Source organism: Myotis daubentonii, chromosome 11, assembly GCF_963259705.1.
Source record: "Myotis daubentonii chromosome 11, mMyoDau2.1, whole genome shotgun sequence".
In the NCBI taxonomy this organism is placed as follows: Eukaryota; Metazoa; Chordata; class Mammalia; order Chiroptera; family Vespertilionidae; genus Myotis; species Myotis daubentonii.
In genome coordinates this window covers 39,101,311-39,122,521 of record NC_081850.1, presented here as the reverse complement: position 1 = coordinate 39,122,521, position 21,211 = coordinate 39,101,311, and the positions used below count along the sequence as shown (strand labels likewise).

Sequence of the window (21,211 nt, the reverse complement as noted above, 5' to 3'; positions counted from 1 at the left end):
TGCCCCCGCTCCCCTGCTCCACCATCCCACCATGGCCGATGCCCAACATGTTCTGTGCTCTGCCATCTGCTGCTGATGCCCACCATGTTACACCCACATCCCCTGGTGGTCAGCACATGTCATAGCGACCGGTTGTTCGGTTGTTCCGCCATTCGGTCTATTTGCATATTAGGGTATTATATATGTACTAGAGGCCCGGTGCACAAAAATTTGTGCACTCGGGGGTAGGGGGGTTCCTCAGCCTGGCCTGTGCCCTCTCGCAGTCTGGGACCCCTCGGGGGATGACCACCGGCTGGCTTAGGCCCACTTCCCAGGGGATTGGGCCTAAGATGACAATCAGACATCCCTCTGGCAGCCCGGCAGCCCTCGGGGGATGTCCACTTGCCAGCGGGGAGCAGGCCTAAACTGCAGTCGGACATCCTTAGCGCTGCTGAGGAGGTGGGAGAGGCTCCCACCACCACCGCTGTACTGGCAGCCATCAGCCTGGCTTGTGGCTGAGCAGAGCTCCTCCCATGTGAGAGCGCCCTGACCACCAGAGGGCAGCTCCTGCATTGAGCGTCTGCCCCCTGGTGGTCATTGTGTGTCATAGTGACCAGTCATTCCCAGTCTTTCTGCTGTTAGGGTCAGTTTGCATATTACCCTTTTACTATATAGCAGGGGTCCTCAAACTACGGCCCACGGACCACATGCGGCCCACCAAAAACATTTATCCGGCCCGCCGGGTGTTTTTGCCACCACTGCCTGCCCTGCTTAGCAGCTGACTCATCCAGGGCCCTCAGTGCACATGTGTGGAATGTCTGAGGGACAGTGAACTGGCCCCCTGTTTAAAAAGTTTGAGGACCTCTGCTATATAGGATAGAGGCCTGGTGCACGGGTGGGGGCCGGCTGGTTTGCCCTGAAGGGTGTCCCAGATCAGGGTGGGAGTCCCGCTTGGGTGTCTGGCCAGCCTGGATGACGGGCTGATGGCTGTTTGCAGCTGATCACACTCCCTTCAGGGTGGGGGTCCCCACTGGGGTGCCTGGCCAGCCTGGGTGAGGGCCTGAGGGCCATTTTCAGGTTGGCGGGCAACTGAAGCTCCCAGCCTCTCCTTTTTTCTTTTTTCTTTTTTCATTCTGGAATTCATTTACCTTCTATAGCTGTCACTGGAGCTGAGAGCCGGCTTTAGCTCTGAGGCCCAGCTCCAGCTCTGAAGCTGCGGCTGGCTGAAAGCAGGTACCTGGGTTTGTTTAGCTTCTATAATTGAAACATTGTTGCCATCACTGCCGCTCTAAGCTCTGAGGCCAAAGCTGGCTGAAAGCAGGTATCTGGAGCTTGTTTAGCTTCTATAATTGCAACTTTGTTGCTTAGAGTGTAGCTTAGAGCAGGGCGAGGCAGGTGGGGAACATTGGCTTCCTCCATCACTGGAGCAAGCAAGCCTCATGTTCGCTTCACCTGCCTGGCTGCCAGCCGCCATCTTTGTTGGCAATTAATTTGCATATCTTGCTGATTAGCCAATGGGAAGGGTAGCGAACTTATGGTTAATTACCATGTTTCTCTATTATTAGATAGGACAGATATTAGCTATTGCCCTGGCCAGTGGGCTCAGTGGTTAAAGCATGAGCCCATGCACCAACAGGTCTCAGGCTTGATTCCTGGTCATGGACACATACCTGGGTTGCAGGTTCAATCTCCTGGCCCCAGTTGGGGTGTGAGCAGGGGGCAACCAATCTGTGTCTTTCACATCGATGTTTCTCTCTCTTTTCTCTCTCTTTCTCCTTCTCTCTCTCTCTTTCCCTCCCCCTCAACCTCTCCAATCCACTCTCTAAAAAGCAATGGAAAAATATCCTCAGGTGATATTTTTCATCATAATATCGTCCATTGAAAATATTTTCTTCCTCTTTCAATATTTTGTGATTTAAAATTGCACTTCTCCTTTAAATCAGTCTTAGAATTTATTTGTTGTAATGTTTTCTGACTGTTTTGTTCATAACAGAGCATAAGAATATATTTTATATTATAACCAAGTAGTTACACATACGTATTTAGAAAATTGAAATTAAGGTATATAAGATAATGTTCACATAGACTTTGGATAATGAAATTCTATATTTTTTATTATCTTTAATGTGATTATATCCCACTGAACGGATTTCATGACCCACTAATGGATCATAACCTGAAGTTTACAAAACACTGCCATAGAAGATTAAAGGAGATTATGATTGCTCTAAAAAATTAACATTTTAATCACTATAATGAACCTTATTTATGTAGCAATTGATGCTAATGGGAATTTATACTGTTAAAAGATTATGGCGTGTCAACTCTATTTTGCAAAGGCTTTTAAATGCTCTCTGATTTTGACCCAGTTAGTTTGTGAAGTATATCAAGCATATACTTTTGCTGACTTTCTTAGAGGCCATGAGCATACTTATATGAGTTGCAGATTCTTTAGTTTGTTAAATTATTCTTCCTATGTATTTTTTATTATGCCTGAGCATGTAATGTTGTTTAAACTTAATTGTTCTACAATAATAGTTAGTTCTCAGTTATCTAATGCATGAGGAATCTTTGTATAGCACATTTCTTATTCTCTCCATCATCGGAGAAAACCAGAAGTTATAGGAGAAGCAGGAGAGAGCTGTGAAACGAACCACTGGTTGGTCCATAAATCCAGAGCCCATGGGGCAAGGGGGGAGGGAAGATAGGAAACCAGGTGTCTTTGGGGAAAGTCTACCTTTGCTGCCCTTGTTTCTGATCCCATTGGGTTTGATTTTCTTCCGAATCTGTATGTATTAAAGGATACTGTTTATGAAACAGACTTATTGAGTATCTGTTCAAAAATGAAGAGAGAAAGAGAACAAAATGAATACTGTCACAGAGGTCTGAGGCCCTACCTTCTGCAAATGATAGCCTGTAGCTTTGAGAATAGGTGACATCATATATGTCATTCACATTAAGTAACCATTCTCTGAGAGTTGTGGTCTGAGGCTGGAGACTGTACACCCTTCTTCTCCTTTTCCCTTCTCCACCCCCCTAGCCACACACACCCAGGGGAATCTAAGGAGATGGTGCAGGGTACAGTTGCCAGAAAAAAACACAGCACAATGAACATCCAGATAAAAAAACAAATTTTGAGCATAATCATGTCTCAAATATTGCATGGGGCATAGTTACTCTAAAAAAATTGTTCATTATTTATCTGAAATTCAGACTTTACTGGGAGTCCTATATTCTTGCTTGCTAACTCAGGCTACCCTACTCAGAGGAGGTCTGACACCTTGAGAGTTTCTATTTGAAATGTATTCAAGAACCTACGGAGGATAAAGAGATTAACCAAAAAACATATATAACAATTTCATTATAGACTAGGGAAGAAAAGAAAAAAAAGGATAAAACCATCACACTGAGTAAGTTACTAAAGCTTTTCTACTTTTTAACAGGGATCTTCCATCTGGTAGATTTATTGTCATATCCCCTTCAAAACAGACAAGAATTACCATATTTAAAAGATTATAGGTTACCACTGAAAGAAAAATTTTACACAGTCCCTGTACATCAAGGTTGAAAAACTATCCTGAATGGAAAATATACTTAGAAATCATGTGAATAAAAGAAAAGTTATTGTGTTTAAGGAAAAATTGAAGTCCTCATAATGTGCCACCTAAATGTGGACATTCATTCTTCTTGGAGTCGCTTAGGTGTAGGAAGTTCTTGCTTCTGCCCATTTCACTCATTATACTGTGTTTTTACCCAACAGCATTCATTAAGGCAAACAAATCCTTTTCTGAGGCGGTCTTAAAGAAATTGTGGACAAACAGCAAACTTTTGGCATTAAAACAGGTTAACACATACATTGCCTTTATAATGTACATTAAGCATATTTTTCTTGGACTAGTGACAAGAGAAGATGAACATGCTTGCTAACAATGTCAGAAAGTTTAAAATTCAGTGTCCAAGCAATTCCTAACAATGCTTTAAGCTCTAAACAGTTTAGAATTTATGCAAATGCATTAATGAATTCAAGCTTGGCAAATTACACCCAAGCAGGTTATTAAACTATAAATGCAGAAAGTAACTGATAAATATAGAATTAAAAGAATCCTTCTGTTTTTCCTTATAGCCTTGAAAGTTGACAAACTTTTTGAGGACAGTTCTATTAATATTAAGCATTAGGTAACCACAGGTGTTGGGAAACCTAACTACGCAAACTGATTTAAAATACTCAAGGTGACTTTGTAGTGTTTAATACAATTCAGTTCGTAGGTAAGGGCGCAAGACAACATTTAACAAAAATAATCACATCAATTGACCTAGAAATCAAATGCAAATAGATATGAATACATAACACATTGATATAGACAATAGTGTGGTGCTAGCCAGAGGGAAAGGAGGTGGGGGCTAAGTGGAGTTGGGCAAAGGGAGGGAAATGGGATGGAAAGAGACTTTGCTCGGGGTGGTAGGCGTGGCACAGTATGTAGATGATGTTTTGTTGAGTTGTACATTTGAAACCTGTATGGTTTTGCAAACCAATGTCACCCCAATAAACTCAATTTAAAAAAAAAAAGAATCTAGGAAGGTCACCTAGTTTCTCTGTCTGCCAGACCCTGCCTACATAATAGCAACCAGAAAAAAAACTTCCACTGGAAAAGACCCTAAGCTTATCCTAAACTATCAGATGTTGCCAACAGCTCTCTCAGTCACCTCATACTATCTGTGTCTCTCATACAGCAGCATAAATCTCTTGATCCAGGCTCAATGAAGCCAGAAAACATCTGCTCATAGCAGAAGTTGTAAGTAGTGTTTGACCCTTTCTGTAGATAAAATTACTCCCAATTTTTTCTTTTTCTTTTTCTTTTTCTTGTATACCTTGGATTTGACCTTGGAAATCAAATAATGTGGGTGTACACTCTCATACCTATACATGCAGTAAAGTATAATATGTGTTGATTGCTGTCCTTCCTAAATGAGAAATTCTTTTTCTTTGAGTTTAATCTTCATTGGTAAAGAAGTTCATCTGCAGCACAGGGAGAAAGTAACCTTTACTGCTTGCTTCTTTTTCTGGAAAACAATTTAAAAGAGCTAAAAGAAAGTTCAAAACAATATGCTCCTAACTGTCCAGATCATCAAAACAAGGAAATTCTGAGAAATAGTCACAGCCTGAGGAGATATGACGACTAAATGTGATGTGGTTTCTTGGATGTGATCTTTGAGCAGAAAAAGGAAAGTATTAAGTTAAAACACTAAGAAAATCTGATAGGAAAGGAGAAAGCATCTTATGGAATCCTATATAATAAAACCCTAATATGCAAATTGACCGAATGGCAAAACAACCAGTAGCTATGACACACACTGACCACCAGAGGGCAAGCGCTCAATGCAGGAGCTGCCCCCTGGTGGTCAGTGTGCTTCCACAAGGGGAGCGCTACTCAGCCAGAAGCTGGGCTCACAGATGGTGAGTGCAACAGTGAGCCTAAGCCGGCAGTCGGACATTCCCCAGTGCTGCAAGAGAGTACAGGCCGGGCTGAGGGAACCCCCTACCCCCCAGTGCATGAATGTCATGCACTGGGCCTCTAGTTAACTATAAAAGTCAAGTACATATGTGATCAAAGTACTATACCATGTACAGGCAATATTAACATAAAGCATCTATATAAATCACATAAGCATGGACAATAGCTGATCACTGTTGATTGAAGAAATGATTAGAAATACCACTGGAAAATCTGAGCAAGAGATATATGAATGTAGAATTAACAACAAATAATTTGTAGGAAATCAAATTTCCCTATGATCTTATATAGTCAGTTCAGAGAAAATGATCTAGTTTCTACCATTTTATTTCACATGTGTTAGTCCTTTGGACATAATTAATGCTAATCAATACTGATAAACTAATTAATTACTAATAGATACTTAAGTAGGGGAAGACACTTCTTTTTAAGATATCCATTTGTAAGTTTGTTAAAACCATTAAGAAAAAAGTTTGAAATAAAAATTCAAATGCCAATCTGAAACTAATACAAAATAACAGTGAATGTAAGCTGTAATTGAGAAATCAAATTTAAAAATGTCAAATGCCAAAAGAATAGCCAATATATTCTAACTTCAGGAAAATTTCAAGAATGCCATTGTTCCCATTTGACCCAGTGATCCCACTTCTAGGAATATATCCCAAGAAAACAGAAACACCAATCAGAAAGGATATATGCATCCCCATGTTCATAGCAGCACAATTTACCATAGCCAAGATTTGGAAACAGCCTAAGTGCCCATCAGCAGATGAATGGATTAGAAAACTGTGGTACATCTACACGATGGAATACTATGCTGCGGTAAAAAAGAAGAAATTCTTACCATTTGCAACAGCATGGATGGAACTGGAGAGCATTATGCTAAGTGAAGTAAGTCAGTCAATGAAAGAAAAATACCACATGATCTCACTCATTTATGGATAATAAAGACCATTATAAACTGATGAACAAAAATAGATACAAAGGCAGAGCAGCATCGAACAGACTGTCAAACTACAGCAGGAAGGCTGGGGAGGGTTGGGGAGGGGGGTGGTAAGAGATCAACCGAAGGACTTGTATGCATGCATATAAGCATAACCAATAGACACAAGACACTGGGGGGTGGGGGAGGCCGGGGGAAGGTCAAGAGGGAAAAAAGGAGACAGATGTACTACTCTTTGTAATACTTTAAGCAATAAAACAAATTTTTTAAAAAAGAATGTCATTGTTTAATTTAGATCATACAAAACAATGAAAATCAGTATGTTCAACCATTTTCCTTTAAAATTATATCTTTTAAGAAAACTAAAATTAAAGTGGATAAAATCTTTAAAAATATTTTTTAATATTTCAAAACTACTTCTGAATGCATGCTCCTCCAACTCTATGAATTACAAACTGCAAAGTTATTATCACAAACTAGTACTGACATCAGTAGGCAATTAGTCTTGCTAAATAATTCATCTTATTTGTTAAATGACTTGGTCCCTAGTGACATAAAAACATTAGAATACATTCTGAAGTAGTTTATGTCCAAAGATTCTATGCACCAAATAGATCTCATAAGCAGCTAACATCCTGGAGTATTTGCTGAGAAGCTACCTTGCTTAAGCTAAGATGACTCATGAATAGGTTTTATGGGAATTAATTATGACCCAACTTTGAAAAGAAAAATGTATTTCTAGTTATTTGTTCCATCTTTCACATCCCTCTCTCTTGTGTGTAGGCAGCTTAATACAACACTTGCACGATTGCTTTCCTTTTAATATCTTTTTTTTTAACCTGTAACTGTTTGAATAGCTTAATAGGCCAAAAAAAGAGGCATTGATGTTAACACTTTCATCACTCATGATATGCAAACTTATCATAGTTATTAAATGTTATACAAATGGAAGTAGATAAATTTTAACCAAAAGAGATCTGCAAAGTTAAAATATGTGGCATATTCACTTTATTTTAGATTTGAAATGGGATGGGGGTAAACTGTGGTTGAACAGTAAAATATTTCAGTTGGAAATGAAGCTCATCATGTAATTATTACATTGTAGATTCTTTACCAAAGTATTTATTAAGCCCTTCTCTGCATGAGGCCACTTCCCAAAATGCATTTGTTTCCTGATGGTTTACTTTACTCTTTTAGTCAAATCTTTAACTTCAGTGACACAGAGCAGATTGGCCATCAGCAGTTAGAGTCCAGACATGGGTCCCAAAAGCTTATGTCTGCCACTGGTTTATTACTACCTCATCCCAAAGCCACTATGGCCTATTCCATTTGTAATGGCCTATACTTGAATAATTCTGCAGAATTTTTAAATGTATTTTTTATTGATTTCAGAGAGAAAGGGAAAGGGAGAGAGAGCTAGAAACATCAATGATGAGAGAGAATCATTAATTGGCTGCCTCCTGCATGCCCTACTCTGGGGATTGAGCCCTGATGGGGAATCGAACCTCAACCTCCTGGTTCATAGTTCGATGCTCAACCACTGAACCACACCGGCCAGTCTCTGCCAGAATTTTTAAAGCAATTAACATTCTTACCATTTTTTCACCAAGACCAAAAATCTATTTTTTAGGGAAAAATGATTCTGTAAAGGCCAAATTGCCCCAGGTTTTCCCCACAAAGTCCTTCCATCCTATCCTCCACTGCTGCCCCAAATCCTCAGTATGGGCTTAGCACAATGAGACCGCCTTACAAAGGGCCTTCAACAGAGACAATGACGGCCATACTGGAAGCATCATACTCCCTGATTGAACAAATTGCTGCACCTCATTGAGACTCTGTTTCCTAATCTGTAAAGTTGAGATAATTATCAGACCTCCTTCATAGTCATTGTAACAATCTTAATTGATAACAAAATTTAAAAAAAATTTAAAAAAGTAAAGTACTTGCCTGGAAAAATCCCATTAGTAAATGATAATCTGAATGATGATGATGATGATGATGATGATGAAGAAGAAGAAGAAAATTTATTTCCTTGCAAATCCAAGTCGATCTCAAAGCAATAACAGAAACCAAGTAGACAGCAATTTTAGACATTTCTGTCTGTCTCTAATAAGCAGAATGCAATAAAAGAACTTAAATCTTTTAATCCCTTTATCTGTGTAATGTTTTACAATTCACAAAGCATTTCACATAAATTTTAATCACCTATCTAATCTTTACAACTCTGTGCTTTGGTTACCAGGTAATTTATCTCTAAACTGAGACTCTTAGGCATGAAAGTGGCCAGTATTGATCATTATACCAGAACAACTGGAATAAACCAAGAATATCCAGGCAAGCTCAAAAGTGTTAACACCTTGGTTACAAATTCCACCTTCTAATTAGAAAGTTTTCAGAGGAAAAGGATTATGTCTTCTTTGCCTTTATATCCCAACACCCAGAAAAAATCTTAACATATGGTAACATTCATCAATATCCATTGATGAGAAAGAAGTGGAATCTGGCTCAATCAACCACTAGCCAAAGTCACATAAACAATCCAGACATAAGCTGGGCCTCCTTAGGCCTTGAAATTTCATTAATGTGGACTCTAACCTCTCAACTCAATAATCCACAGAAATGCAAATCCTGCATCATCCCCAAGAGTTCCACAAATTCCTAAAATCCTTAAATTTGCCCTGTCACCCCTGCCTTCTGGTTTCTGATCCATGTGTGTTATTTCTGTTCCTCATCATAGGAGTCAAAATATAAAACTGAGCCCTTCCAGTTTCAAAACAAAAATACACTTAACACAATTCACTTAACACAAAGAGTTTAATAGACATAGTTGACTTTCCTAAAAATATAGGTACGGCTGGAAGAGAGGTTTACTTCTGAACACTTCTAACTGAACAGCAGGCATCTCCAATGTTGCTATCCTTTGGCTATTTCATACAGAGGACTTTCCATGGATCCTTCATCCATGACTTCCCCAGTATCCTGCAGGCTTCCCCTCCCAACTCTCCCACTATTTGCTTCTTCCTCATGCTTCCTCTTTAAGAGTAAAGCAGCCCTCTGACACGCCTCAGTGACTGAGCACTGACTTATGAACCGGGAGATCACTCTTTGATTCCAGCCAGGGCACATGCCCAGATTGAGGCTCAATCCCAGTGTGAGGCGTGCAGGAGGCAACCGATCAATGAGTCTCATCATTGATGTTTTTATCTCTCTCTCCTTCTCTCTTCCTCTCTGAAACCAATAAAAATATGCTTTACAAATAATAATAATTTTTTTTAAAAGAGTGAAGCAAAGTCCTCTCCTCCTTTCAGAGTGGCCCATCTCTGTTCTCTGCTATTGGTCCCCAGCCCTGAAGGGCTCATCTGCCCTAAGCAGCTTTGCGAGGTATTTTGCTAACAAAGACCGTCCCTTCTCTAATCCTGGTGCCAACCCATAAGAGAGAGTGATTCTTCAGCTCCTTTCATATAGGTAGTAACTATGAGGGTGGGGCTTGCAATTCAAAGTTCTCATCTGAGAATGAGAGTATAATGTTCTTTGCTCGAAGTCCATAATCACCAGCAGGAGAGGTGCAACGTGTAGGTTCAAGTGTTTGCAAGGACCATGAACCATAGGACCGTAGGCCATTCCCAGCATAGTTCCAATGTTATGATCATGTCCATCAGATTGTCTCATTGTAGAATTTTAAAGCTGGACAGAGCTATGAAGATCTAGGCCACTGCGATGCCACGGCTGATGTTTGGATGAAGGGAAACTGGAATCCAGTCTGCAGATGCCGGGCGCATTATTCCTTCTCTGCACCACACAGCTAGTTCTGATGACAGAGGTGGTCGTCTCCGGCCTCTGGTTACACGGAAACTGAACACCCTTTCTCTCTGCGGCTTGCTCATGCCTCAGGATGGGCACAATGCCAGTGGGCTCCGTGATCTGCACATTAAGCTAATTACAAACCCAAGGCTTGTGAGTGATTCTCAGCTGGTGAAGAAGTCATCCCTGCTGGCTGCCCAGTAGAGCTATGCAATCATACTTTTTCTTCCTTGACTACCTGAGAGCAATGAATAGCCTCACTCATTAATTTAATCGTCGCATATTCTAAATTACATATTCATGCAAAATGACAGCAGCATGATTTGTGAAGTTTACATTAATACAAATAGTAGTGATAACAACAGTAAAAGTAACATAAAATAATAGCAACTAATATGGCACTTACTATAGTACAAATATTAACTCATCTAACCCTCACAATGCTACAGTGGGACAAGTACTATTAGTACCAACAATTTAATAGTTTAGGAAACTGAGGTACAGAGAAGCTAAGTATCTTGGTCAGAGTCACACAGGTAGAAATTGATGGTGTTCTGGACATGAACCCAGGTTATCTGAATCCAAGACACTTGCTGTGCATCCTGGACATACCTATGGTTAGGATCAGATACTAAAGACTGCCCTTATTTTTTCACATGTTTCTGAACAATCAATGATGACTAAATTTTCCTTGGTACAGAAAAAAATATATAGTGACTCCTTGATATATATAGTTCACTGAACACATAAATTTGCTTATTCTCCAATAAATCCCTCTAAAACAAAAGTAAAGGACTATTTATTAAAAAACATTAGAGCAGGAACAGTATTTTGTGTTTTTGCATGCTAGCCTCCCTTGCAGAGAAGTTGGAAAAAAATAAACAACTGAACACTAAGCTGGTGTCAAGGAAATTATCAATGCAATAATTCCAGAAAATGTCCCTGAACTCCAGAATACATTTTCAGATCATAAGAACCCACTGAGGGACCAGCACAGTAGGTGGAAGTAAATCCACATTAAGTCATGTAATCATGATATTGCAGAACACATAAGACCAAATATATTCTAATTGCTTCCAACCAGAAAAATAAGTCACATGCAAAGGACCAGGAGCCCAAATGTTTTAAACTTCTAAACAACAATACAGAATGCTATCGTGCAATGACTTAAAATTTTGGAAGAAGATTTACTTGCAACCTAAAGTTCTATATCTAATCTACCAGTCACTTGGGAAGGTAGAATGAAGACATTGCCAGACATGAGTCGTCAAAAACTTCAATTCCCATGAACCACCTCTTTGGAAATTACTGGAGCATGGGCCCCACCAAAAATGAAAGAGGAAACAAAACAAAACAGAAAACATGGACCATACGAAACATGAGCTCCGACATAGGAGAGAGGTGTTGGAAATCCCTGGATGATGAGGAAGGAGAGGCTCAAGGTAACAGTTGTGCACCAGGTGGAAGAGGCAAAAGCAGGAGCTGTCAGACCTCCCTTAGGCTTAAGTCTGTAAATGGCAGTGTCACTTCTGCTACATTCTATTGGCTAAAGCCAGTCACAAGACCAGCCCAGAGTCAGTGCGAGGGTTGGGGAATACCAAGAATGTGAATACTGGGACATAGAGTCCCTTGGAAACTCTCTTTGAAGACCAATTACCACGGAGAACCAAAATAATCAGCTACTAGAAATGAATGCTTGACTATGGGGAAAGAGGACTGGGGTGATGAGACTTGTGATTTTTTAAATATATTTCTATTGATTTCAGAGAGGAAGGGAGAGAGAGCGAGAGATAGAAACATCAATGATGAGAGAGAATCATTGATTGGCTGCCTCCTGCACACCCATTACTGGGGATTGAGCCCACAACCCAGGCATGTGCCCTTGATCGGAATCAAACCTGGGGCCCTTCAATCTGCAAGCTGTCACTCTATCTACTGAGCCAAACCAGCTAGGGCAAGACTTGTGATTTTTATAACAAATCTCTGCATGCATAACTTTAGTAAAAGTACAGTACAAATTGGTCCCTGGATTACCTAGTTTTCAAATAAAGAGACAATGAGTAAAAAAAAAGATAACGGAAATTAGGAAATCATCAATGCAATAATTTTAGCAAATGTCACAGAACATGTTTCTATAAAATCCTGCTAAAAAATCACAATATGGAGAATACAATTATTTTAATTACCAAGAGATAGAAATGAATTCATATTTGTCATATCACAAGCAAGCAGAATAATCCAATAGAATGCGTTCTTTCTTTTATTCTGTCTTACGTTGATAATGTTTCTCAGTTTTGCATATTGTGCATAATACAGAAACACTTTCATAACATTTTTTAACATGTCAATGGGAGATTTTGTGAGGTATTGACTTCTTTTATTGCAGAAAGGGCACAATAAAGAGGACCCATCCATTTAGGTAGGTCAGCAAAAAGAAGGAAGTAGCATGATGCTTTACAGTGTTATTAATCATAAGCCATAGAATTCATTTGTCCTTTCAGCTTGCATATTTTATTAGGGCATGAAAAAAACAGTGGCAATATTTACTGCAGAAACCCTTAGCAGATGTCATTACCTAGGCAACCTGACTTTGTAAGCTTTTCGTATAGCTTTGTCCCATAAAGATCTAGCATCCCGGCTCTGAGACCTTACACAGAAGACTCAGACTAATTAAATAAGAGAAAAGGAAAAAAAAAAAAAAGCTTAGATCCAGTGGTTAGGAAGTGTGAGGACCCACGAGAGAAAGAGTCCAGCTGTCACTACAGGCAGGATACAGTGCCAAGAGGAGGAGGGGCAGCCTTCAGTCCCAGGGGAGCCCTGCGCCACCTCAGACAGGCCAGGGAAGATGCAGCAAGTCCCTGCGCAGCTGACAGCAGGTGCCACGCACAGGAGGGGTCTCCTGTTACACCACAGAGGAGGGGCCGGGTGCCCTTTCCTGCCTGAGCGTGGTGTGGCCCTTAGAAAACAGCCCGTGTCCCCGGCCTACGCTGCCCAGGCACACATACACAATCGATCTTCTTAATTCACGTTCTTAGGAAATAATCACGTTCTTATAATCCAAACAGAGCATTTATATCTAAATTGAGGCTCTTTCATTGTAACGAATTTACCTCTTCTCGTGTCGATCTTAGCACCTTACAAGCTTCACTCAGGGGAGTGTCTAAAGAAAAAGACCTCAACAAAAGGTAGCATTTGATCGGCTCCACAAGCTCTGTCAGAGGACTACGCCTAATCCTAGTGGCGATTCCGACATGCTTATAAACCCTGGGTGATTTAGGGGCTATCGGTTCCTAACCCCGAGAATGACTACTTCACTATGCAGTAAGTGCTCCTCTGATGGAAATTCGATGAGCTAATCATTCCCATGGGCCTCAACAGAAACCGTAATCATAGTCTGGCTGGCCGTTGCCCTGCACCCAGGAGTGTTTGCATGGTGGCAGCATTGTTAACCTGATACATTCATTCAATACTAATCTGGTAAATTTATTGTCGGAAATATGTAAAACACTGAAAATACTTGCAGAGTGTTTTGCTTTAACAAAGCAATTTTCCCCTCTATTATTCTATTAAACCTCCAAAGCAATCCCGTGAGGGCAATGTTATTGATCTTGTTTTGTACATGAAGAAACTAAATCTTGGAGAGGTTAAGGACATTTCCAAACACCCACAGGCAATACGTAAGCTCAGGGCCATTCCCTGCCACCCAAAGAAGTTGTTACAGCCTCTATTTCCCCTCAGCACACAGCTGCTCTTCAGGGTGGGGCACCCTGACCTGGATTGGAATTGAGCCCAGCAGGTATCTCCTTCAGTCTGGCTGTATCTCACTCAGTTCTCGCAGAGGCCTGTGTGTATCATTCTTAATACCAGGGAGAAATGACCTCTTAAGTGCTACAAAGTCTTCAAAGACTTACGTGTGATAGGCGTATATGCCATAATATACCGTAGTTTACTTGTAATATAAAGAGTAAACAAGATGCTAAAAGCACACCAACGAAAGAGACGCCTGGGTTTAGGGGAAATTTTCTTGCACCTCTGCATTTCAGAATGCCAAGCCCACTTTACTGATTAAACAGCCTACAGAAATACAAAGTAAGTGATATGCCAATTATTTTTTCGGGGGAATTTAAAATTACCACTTTAAATTTTACCATTTTACCAATTTTGGCCCTAATCACACAGCAGCAGAGAATATTCTGGCTCACCTCATTGGTGCAGTGTGGGTTGTTTTAGAGAGAGGACACAAAAGCCTGTTTGCCTACTTCTCTTTGTGTTGGGGTATCATAAGTTCAATAACATTTTTTTAAGTTTCTATGAGTAAAGAAAATAAAAAATCCGCTCTGGCCCTAACCGGTTTGGCTCAGTGGATAGAGCGTCAGCCTGCGGACTGAAGGGTCCCAGGTTCGATTCCGGTCAAGGGCATGTACCTTGGTTGTGGGCACATCCCCAGTGGGGGTGTGCAGGAGGCAGCTGATTGATGTTTCTCTCTCATCAATGTTTCTAATTCTCTATCCCTCTCCCTTTCTCTCTGTAAAAAATCAATAAAATATATTTTTTAAAAAAATCCACTCTGAAACCAGGCTGCCTGGGTTTGAATCTCATGTCTGGCACTTCCTAGGTACTTCACGTTGGACAAGTTTCTGTGCCTCAGTTTTCTCATCTGTAAAATACTGATAATGGCACCTCATAGTTTGTTCTGTAAATTTAATACATTAACACTTAGAAACAGTTCATGGCACAAGTTAAGCATGAAAGAAGTATTAGTTATTATTATCTTTCTTATTTATTAAAAATACGCCAAGAAAGAAGACCCCAACTTCCTGCAAAGGGCTGTTTCACTTCAGCCGCCTGTTACAAGCCAAATCTGAATTTCTTTAGCTAAAGTTAATGCAAGTTTTCCTACTTCCTTTTAACTTTCTCCTGAGAGTTCACCGAAGTTATTTTTACCAAGCAGAGATAGTTATCATTCAGGGCAAGAAAACAGAGCAAAGAATAAATTATACACAGGCCTCATCTACTTTTTATGTGTCTGCTTCCAGCCCTTAATTTGGTTTTGCTGCATGTAGCAGCCACATTCCTGAGAGGTTCTCCAGGGTAGGTGGTGTCTGTGCTCTCAGAGGCATCGAAGGTGTATCCTGGCAACCCAGTCACATGATCGCCAACCCAAGTCACATTTCAATTAGTTTCATTTTACCTTCCTGGTTTTTTATATAAATAGAGAATCTGATATCTATTTATTAAATTTATTTATTTTTTTGAGAATCTGATGTCTTTAAATGAATGGATTAAATGAATGGATTGGCCGCCTCTCATTGACTGAGACCCTTATCACATTTAGCTGCAATATTTACATGAAAAATAAACTGATGGAAATAAGTACAATCCTTAGGAAGACTATTTCATCCAGACAAGATTCTTTAAGTAAGAAACGGAAAGGTCCAAAGACTCCAACAACAAGAAATGTTCCTCAACTAATGTAGGAATGGACTGCATCATCCTATTCTCACAGAATGATGGCCCTACTAAGGACATTACAAGGCTAGCAAATCCTGCCCCCTCTGCCACACCAGTCCATCAAGCAGGACCAGACTTAAACTATCCAGCTCAAATGACACACCTCACATTTTCTATTTGGAAACTCCCAAAGAGAGTCCACAGCTCTTTACAACCCATTGGGTATTTAATGACCTTCAGGGAATTAAAACATTGTTCTCTGCCTTGACCAGTGTGGCTCAGTTGGTTCAGCATGGTCCCATGCACTGAAAGGTTGCTGGTTTTGATTCTGGTCAGGGCACATGATAGGGTCTCAGGCTCATCCCCGGTAGAGGGTATGCAGGAGGCAGGTGATGAATATTCACTCTCTCTTTCCCTCTCCCTTCCTATCTCTCTAAAAAGAATCTATCAAAATATTTTAAAATAATTAAATAAAATGTCAAGACCATTTTAAAAAGTTATATATGGGCTCTAGTTTAAACTTCAGACTTAAAAAAGGAATGCTCCCCAACACTGATGCTCAAGTCCCTAAATAAAAACTCCCAGAAACGCATACCCATTGGTGCCATGACATATTTGGGATGGCATCCATACCTCAAGAGGGTCCTAACTCTGCTCTGAAACTGCCTCATTCTTTAAGCCTCCACGTTCCTCCATTCTCTTCAAGCTACCATTCCTTCTCAGTCTTAGCAGGTGGTACCTCTCTTACTTCTCTGATACTGTTTATGTTCATCCAAGTTTTCTTCTATCATTATCTTCCACTCATGAATATTATTTTCTTCATTCAGCCTCTTTGTTCTTCTTCTTTACTCTGAAGACCTTTCTTCTTGGCCTCCATTCTCCAGGGTCTCATCCATCATGTATTTGCTTTCTTCTTTCACATTAACAATGCCTCCCTCTCCAAAGGCCCTCTCACTTCTTCTATAAACACAGTCAGGGTCCCTGTCACCTAAGGAAACCCTTCTCTTCTCCACCAAGCCCCTCAAGGTAGCATCTTCCTTTTTTCCCCTTACCCATCACTCTGAATATTAATCTGCCTTTCTATCAGCATTCCTCTGCCTTCACTCATTCTGAATTTTTGACTTGCTTACTAACTCTGCAAATTCTTTGGGTAAAACTAGGAAATGTTCCAAAATATTTATATATGTAGGAACTATGTGGGAGGAAAGGATGAAGGGAGAGGAGAGAGAAACCAGCAGTGGCAGTCCTCAAAAAGCACCATCAAAAAATGTTATTCCTAGATGTGAGGAACACCTCAAGGCACAAAGTTTTCTCTTTTTGCAGGAATGAGAGTGAGTTGGGTAGTGGCAGCAGACCTTGATCCTGACTTAACACCTGGAAATACAGAAGGTGGGCGCCATATAGAATTATGCAGCTAAGCCACGTTTGCAGGAGGCATTTGTCTTTGTGATAACTGAGAAGAAAGCCTTCCAGTTGTGAAGAATAACTAGCTTGGAAAGCTACCCTGCGTCCATTATAACCCAAATCACTAAGTAATAAATAATAAGTAAAGGATTAGCATATAGACATAGTCTAAGAAAAATAAACAAAGCAAAATGTATTTACAGAAGAATAATACTCTTCATAAAAATGTTTCCTGGGAACAGATAAACATGAATAAATATTATTTAGTTTAAACATTTTATTTTTTAAAATCTTTATTGTTGAAAATATTACATATGTCCCCCTTTTTTCTTCCATTGACCCCTTCTAGCCCCCCCCCCCAATTTAAACATTTTAAATATCAATGAAGTACTCAGAGTAGGTGAGGCAGCAAGAGGAGATAAAATGTGAGTAGCACTCAGAAATGAAGTACTGAGGGAGAACCAAGATGGCGGCATAGGTTAACGCCGGAGTTTGCTGCTTTGAACAACTACTTCAAAAGTGAAACTAAAACACGGAAGGGACATCACCCAGAACCACAGGAACACTGGCTGAGTGGAAGTCCTACAACTAGGAGGAAAGAGAAACGCATACGGACACTCAGAGGAGGCGCAGTGCTGAAGTCAAATTCTGAGGTGCGGAGTGCGCCGAGCGGGCTGGCGACGGAGGGCGCGGTTGGCGTTTTCAATCGGGAGGGAGTCGCAGACTCTGAGCTCCAGATCCGGGCGAGTCTTTAGGGACCCAGACTCAAACGGGAGAAGCGGGACTGTCTGGCTTCGGTCAGAGCGAGTGCAGCTTTCTCTCCCAGCTTTGCAGCGGGTGCTGGGACTCAGAGAGGCAGAGACCCTGGGGACAGGACTGAGAGCCGCCATAACTGCTCTCTCCGGCCCACCCTGTTGATCCTGTGCGACCCGCCCCGCCCAAGCCCTGCACAGAGGCATTTGCCGGATAGCCTCAGGCAAAGGCTAGATTAGCACCTCCCTAGAGGACAGAAGTTCTCTCACTGCTGACACAGCTGATTCTCATAGCCACTTGGCCTGGAGGTCAAACCCTCCCTGGAATTAGCTACAACAATCAAGATTTATCTATAAGACTGCGAACAAAGACCACTAGGGGGTGCACCAAGGAAGCATAACAAAATGCAGAGACAAAGAAACAGGACAAAATTGTCAATGGAAGAAATAGAGTTCAGAACCACACTTTTAAGGTCTCTCAAGAACTGTTTAGAAGCTGCCGATAAACTTAATGAGATTTACACGAAAACTAATAAAACCCTCGATCTTATATTGGGGAACCAACTAGAAATTAAGCACACACGGACTGAAATAACGAATATTATACAGACACCTGACAGCAGACCAGAGGCGCGCAAGAATCAAGTCAATGATTTGAAATGTGAGGAAGCAAAAAACATCCAACCGGAAAAGCAAAATGAAAAAAGAATCCAAAAATGCGAGGATAGTGTAAGGAGCCTCTGGGACAGCTTCAAGCGTACCAACATCAGAATTATAGGGGTGCCAGAAGATGAGAGAGAGCAAGATATTGAAAACCTATTTGAAGAAATAATGACAGAAAACTTCCCCCACCTGGTGAAAGAAATGGACTTACACGTCCAAGAAGCGCGGAGAACCCCAAACAAAAGGAATCCAAAGAGGACCACACCAAGACACATCATCATTAAAATGCCAAGAGCAAAAGATAAAGAGAGAATCTTAAAAACAGCAAGAGAAAGAAACTCAGTTACCTACAAGGGAATACCCATACGACTGTCAGCTGATTTCTCAACAGAAACTTTGCAGGCCAGAAGGGAGTGGCAAGAAATATTCAAAGTGATGAATACCAAGAACCTACAACCAAGATTACTTTATCCAGCAAAGCTATCACTCAGAATTGAAGGTCAGATAAAGAGCTTCACAGATAAGGAAAAGCTAAAGGAGTTCATCACCACCAAACCAGGATTATATGAAATGCTGAAAGGTATCCTTTAAGAAGAGGAAGAGGAAGAAAAAGGTAAAGATACAAATTATGAACAACAAATATGCATCTATCAACAAGTGAATCTAAGAATCAAGTGAATAAATAATCTGATGAACAGAATGAACTGTTGATTATAATAGAATCAGGGACATAGAAAGGGAATGGACTGACTATTCTTGAGGGGGAAAGGGGTGTGGGAGATGTGGGAAGAGACTGGACAAAAATCGTGCACCTATGGATGAGGACAGTGGGTGGGGAGTGAGGGCGGAGGGTGGGGCGGGAACTGGGAGGAGGGGAGTTATGGGGGGGGAAAAAAAAGGAACAAATGTAATAATCTGAACAATAAAGATTTAATTTAAAAAAAAAGAAATGAAGTACTGAGAAATAAAATAAAATCATCAGAGAATTGCAGAAGAAATCAGGAATAGTGCAAGATAAAATACACATTGTAAAAACCAGGGCAGGACACAAAGGATAGAAATGGGGAAAGTGAATAAGAATGCAATAAAATGAAAATGAAGAGGTAATTGGAAAAAAAAGAGTTAATTGGTATAAAAGAGAAATTATATTTATAAAAGTCAAAAAATAGAGATCCAACATAAGCATAATTGGTATCTCCAAGAAATAAAAACAAAATAATGCATCAGAACAGATATTTTAAAATATAATTACATAATTTAAAAATATAATTTAAGAAATTTTTTATTTAAAAATATTTTAAACTTTGATCTAGATATTGAAAGAGCCACCTTATGCTGGAAAAACTTATTTGAATCTTCAACACCCAGATATATCAGCTATATACTAGTAAAGTTACTTAACTTGAAAAAGAAAAAGAAAAGAAAGAATATTTTGGGCCACCAGGAAAAATAAGCAAGTCTTTTATGAGTTGGAAAATTAAGCTGGCCTGAGACCTACTTACAGTAATAGTCAATGTGGGGAGACAATAGAGCAACAGATTTTATATTGAGCCATTGTCACTCGACCATAATGACTATTTTAAAAAACAGCTTAAAATATTCTAGAACTCTGGCAGTAGTGTCCCTATAAGTAACTCTTAAAAAAAAAAAAAAAAAAACTAGAGAAGAATTCCACCTATTGATCAAGAGATTCTTGAGCACACTCTGGCAAAATCTCTAATTGTGAGCATTGGTACTGGAATCTAACAGAACTAAAATAAAAACAAAAATGGGAATTTGAGGAACATAAAGGAGTTATTTTCCATAACAAGGCAGAAATAATACTATAACAATAACAATAGTATAACAATTGGCAATACATTTTGATATGTTCCTATTTATCATTTGTTTATGCTGGTGACCTTGGTATGAGTTTGCAGTCCCTGTTGTTATCTGAGGAAATAAGAAATATATTTTTATGGGAAAAAATCCCTGTGTAAACTGAATAAATATTCATAATTTTTAAACACTAATCAACTTACTACAAGTATGTGGTTTATACTGAACCCAACATATGTGGACACCAGAATCAGAAATTCCATTTGAGAATGGCTATCATAAAAAAAAAGTAAACAAATAACAGGTGTTGGTGAGGATGTGGAATAAAGGGAACCCTTTTGCTCTGTTGGTAGGAATGTAAACTGATGCAGCCACTGTGGAAAACAGTCTGAAGATTTCTCAAAAAACTAAAAAGAGATTTACCACACAACATAGCAATTCCACTTCTGAGTATTTATCCAAAGAAAACATAACACTAATTCAAAAAGATATATGCACCCCTATGTTCATTGCAGCATTACTTACAATAGCCAAGATATGGATGCATCCTAGGTGTCCATCCATAGATGAATGGATAAAGAAGATGTGGTACATATATATAATAACATTATGCAGCAATAAAAAAATGAAATCTTGTCATTTGTGACAACATGGATGGGCATAGAGTGTATTATGCTTAAGTGAAATCAGTCAGGCAGAAAAAGACAAATACCATGTTTTCACTTACATGTGGAACAAAACAAACAAAAAATAGAAACAGAGACCAATGGGGAAAGAAGTTTGAAAAATATAAAAGATAATATAGTCAATAATATTGTTTGCTGTAAAAAGGAAGGAACTCTTACCATTTGCAACGGCATGGATGGAACTGGAGAGCATTATGCTAA

General features: G+C 39.8%; 1 protein-coding gene across 5 annotated transcripts in view; it reads left to right on the top strand.

Annotated features, from left to right (window-relative positions):
- Positions 1-21,211, top strand: part of TRPM3 (transient receptor potential cation channel subfamily M member 3) — a 713,055-nt gene that overhangs the window by 581,902 nt on the left and 109,942 nt on the right. The gene's annotated exons all lie outside the window — the stretch shown is intronic.